This window comes from Gadus chalcogrammus, chromosome 12 (assembly GCF_026213295.1).
Source record: "Gadus chalcogrammus isolate NIFS_2021 chromosome 12, NIFS_Gcha_1.0, whole genome shotgun sequence".
NCBI lineage: Eukaryota > Metazoa > Chordata > Actinopteri > Gadiformes > Gadidae > Gadus > Gadus chalcogrammus.
In genome coordinates, this window is record NC_079423.1 from 25,937,635 (window position 1) to 25,941,880 (window position 4,246).

General features: G+C 43.1%; 1 pseudogene; it reads right to left on the reverse strand.

The window, feature by feature from the left end:
• Nucleotides 1–805: 805 nt before the first annotated feature.
• The window catches only part of LOC130393187 (nuclear factor 1 C-type-like), a 20,432-nt pseudogene continuing 16,991 nt past the window's right edge, over nucleotides 806–4,246 (reverse strand).

Sequence of the window (4,246 nt, forward strand, 5' to 3'; positions counted from 1 at the left end):
GAAAAAACAAATGATCTACCCAAACATCCCCCCTAACATCCAAAGAGCATCATGAAAAAAAGTGCAAAGAAACCTTTATATTCACAACAGGATATCTATCGTGCCCTCTCTCTCCCTCCCTCTCGCTATGAATCTTGGGTTGGTTTAGAAAAGGACAGAGGCATATTTTGCATATATAAGAAGCAGCACCTGCAGTGAAGAGGGGCATTCTGGGAGTTATGGAAGGGCAAAGGGCGTTTAGGTCGCAGGCCGGGGCTGAAGTCCTTCCCAGCGAGGAGAACTTGTGCTGGGCTAAGGGATAAAGGGTAGCGGTCAGGGGTGAAGGACTGTGGTTGTGGATGGACGGTTCAGTTTGTTTGCCCTGTCCCCCTGGGAGCAGGCTTCTACCTGGGGATGCGATGATTCCACCACACACCCCCCTCTAGGGCGGGGGTGACCCCTTGCTCTGCAGCCAAACACATGGCCGAGACAGTCCACATGGGCCATTCCATCATCCGCGTCTATAACAGACATCTCAACTCATAAAAGGGGGCCGCCGTTAGGCAGTCATTCTGTGGCCCTTCCCGCCATTTGGAGCGTAGTTAGCCAAGTAGCAAGACTGACCACCTTCTTCCTCCGTCCGTCTCTTTCCTCTTTCCAAAAGGCAGTCTCCAAAAAAGGTATGAAGCATGGATAAACATATATAAATATTTGTAGTTGCATATTTATATATGTGTAACCACATTATACTTTCATATACTCAGGATATCCTTTTGGGTCGTCAACATTGTTGGGTTCCTTCGACATTGCGTTGCCATGGTGATGACCCTCCTCCGTCCGGTCAGTTGCCCAGGTACCACGACTGTAACAAAAAGGACCGGATACAAAAGGGTCAATAGCATGAAAGAAACCAAGTTATACAGACAAGAAACAGGGAACGCTCCGACCAACTTTAGTGAATGTACCTTCTCCGTTCCAGGTTCCCTTGATTGTTCTCCAAGAAATCTGTCATTTGAGTATTGGCTTCACCTTAAGTCTGGTATTTGTTCTTTTTTCCACATTCCTGCGCTCAACCTAAGCACTACCAGAAGACTAACTAAGGCCTCTTCTGTCAAGCACAGCACAGCTAAACGTCCAGGTCATCCCTCTTCTGTCCTTTGGAGCACAGTCACACAGAAATCTAGTTCAGCCAACAAAGCTGTCTGACTCTTAAGGGTTCAATCGTTGTGTTGCGTCTTTCCCAAAATAAAATATACTAACAACATTGAATTTTCCTCATTTTCTTATCTATTGAATTTGTATAGGTGATGAATATTGACAAGCATATTTCTATCAATAAATATATGGTTCTGTTCAGGCCTTCACCTGAAATGACCTGCACAGTAGTCCACTTCAGTTCTGCATTCATTACTGTCAAACAGTGTTGTACACACTTCGTAGTTACATCTCGTTTTACTATCAAAGACAAATCTCAGGAATCCCAAGACATGATTGTAATTAATTCACATAACTATTTAGCTCCAAAGCTCAACAGGAAACAACCAGATGACAACCTTTTGTTGCCATCACCGAATTTATTTTTTACATTTGAATGATGATATCCAGTTCAAAATCCAAATGATTTGGACAACTGCTGATTATTTTCATTGTGGAATAAGAATTTCCTATTTCCGCATTGAGCCTGCAGGGGGTGACATCTCTCCACTTACCATTTTTTACTTGAAAAAGGGTGACATATACTAACTGAAAACTAAAGAATTGATTGAAAGTAAACTGATGTAACTATCGATCCATCGATCCATTCATGTATCTATAAAGCTTTATATCTCAAACCGTAAAAATAGAAAGCAGAAGAGCTGGAAAATATGAAGTGAGGAGAGATAAGAGGAAGGAAGGATAAGACAAAGCTTGAAAAGGAGAAGGAAGAAGCCTATAGAAAAGCCACTCTATATATAGGGGGATCATTTGGTTTGCTGAGGAAGCCAACACAGAGATACAATCACATAGTGGCAGCTGAGGTGTCAAGAAAATAAATGTACATTCGAAAAAAGATGGTTGATCTGGAATTCAAATGGACGTGAATGAAAAATGAAGAGGAGAGGAGGCCAAGAACACTGTGCAGATATTTTAAAGAAATTACAAAGTGGAAAATGAAGAGAATACCTGTGTATTTGGACAGTGAGTGAATGGTGAAGGGATTCACATGAAGGCAACTTACAAATGACAGTATGCACCAGTTCACTGAAGTGATAAGGAATAATGTTACATTGAGTACTTATATGTGTTATAATTCAATTATCAAATGATACCACTATATATGAGCAGCTTATGATAAAACGATTAACTTGCCCTAATTACCTGTCTTGCAAACATTATTTAATTTACAATTAATAATCAGACTTTAAAAGCAAATGCACATTAGTGTTACTCTTCTCGATCGAGATCGTTGATGAAACAAAGCATGAAGTCTCGATTCAATGGTAATGCACGTTGACCCCTGTTTAATGAACCGGGAGTCTGACTATTAAAACCATCGTACCATACCAGCCCTGGCCAATGCGTTCTCTCAGACCACTTCTACCATTCACCTTACATTGAGCTCCAACATACACACACACACGCAGGCACACATATACACATACAAATAAACACACACACATATACACACACGCGCGTGCGGGCACACATATACACACTAAAACACACACACACACACACACACACACACACACACACACACACACACACACACACACACACACACACACACACACACACACAGGGTCCACCTTGCTCAGCAGTATTTGCGGGGCTGTTTTATGGGGCAGAAGCACTGCAATGCAGCAGCGGTCCGGAGCCACTAACCAGAATCTACTGCAGTCTGAGTCGGGGTACCTATCTACCTACCTTTATACTAATGCAGTGTCAGTGTGTGTGTGTGTGTGTGTGTGTGTGTGTCCGCTTTTGAGCGTGTGTGGGAATGTGAAAACAAGTCGCTACCTATTGAACATTTCCCTTTTGCTAAAGCTGCAGTGGCATTGAAATGCAAACGCTTCAATGATTAAATTGTGATTGAAGTTATCAGTTCAAATGGTCTCAACCATAAGTCAATTTAAAGTGCCAAAACATACAGTTCAACACAGAGCAATGGAGCTCAATTGGTTGATGGGAGCATATTAATAACAATTGACATTGCTATATCCCCCTTTCCTATTGCTTTCACATTGCCTTTTTAAAATGGTAATGTGAAATTTCATTCATGGTGTGCAAAACTATTGAGTGTGTCTGTTCTTCAGCCTTTCTGTCCATGTGTCTAGCACATTGCTTTTATCCCATAACTCAGCCTTTGACCGTAAGTCAGAACAGAGTGTTAAAGTTCCTTCGGCTAAACTCCCCCCAAAGGGAATCTCACACTTAGTAGGAGCAACTTCATAGATTAGACATCTTAAATGCATTTTTACCTGACATAGTTGCTTCCTGGAACCTGGGCTTGATATGGTCCAATATCCTAGGCTTGGTACCGCCATTGACCTGGCCTCGGTATGGTCCACTAACTGGTACTGGTACGGTCCACTAACTGGCCTTGGTACGGTCCACTAACCTGGAATTGGTACAGTCCACTAACCTTGGCTTGGTACGGCCCACTAACCTAGGCTTGGTATGGTTGACTAACCTAGACTTTTTATGGTCCACTAACAGGGCTTGGTATGGTCAACTAACTTAGGCTTGGTATGGTCCACTAACTGGACTTTATATGGTCCACTAACCTGGGCTTGGTACGGTCCACTAACTGGACTTGGTTTGGTCCAATAACCTGGGCTTGGTATGTTCCACTAACTTAGGCTTGGTACGGTCCACTAACTGGACTTGGTTTGGTCCAATAACCTGGGCTTGGTATGGTCCACTAACTTAGGCTTGGTACGGTCCACTAACCTGGGCTTGGTAGAGTCCCCCTGGGTCTCGGGGGGTGACCCCACGAAGGAGGAGCGGTTGGTAGGGGGGGTCCCAGGGGCGGAGTAAGCTTTGAGAGGGTGGGGGTGGAAATAGACAGAATGGGACAACGTTCAACTACCATTTTGTGTACGTTAGGGCTGGGCAATAATTCAGTCATTAAGCGTTTATTGTCTTTGACGAGCATGTAGTCATGAAATACTAGAATAACATACAAAGATATCCTGATACACGGGTTTGTATTCCCAATGAAGTACGATGAGAAGATTCCCTCAAAGGTCCAATATGCAAAAATGGGCTCTAACTGAAATGTGCT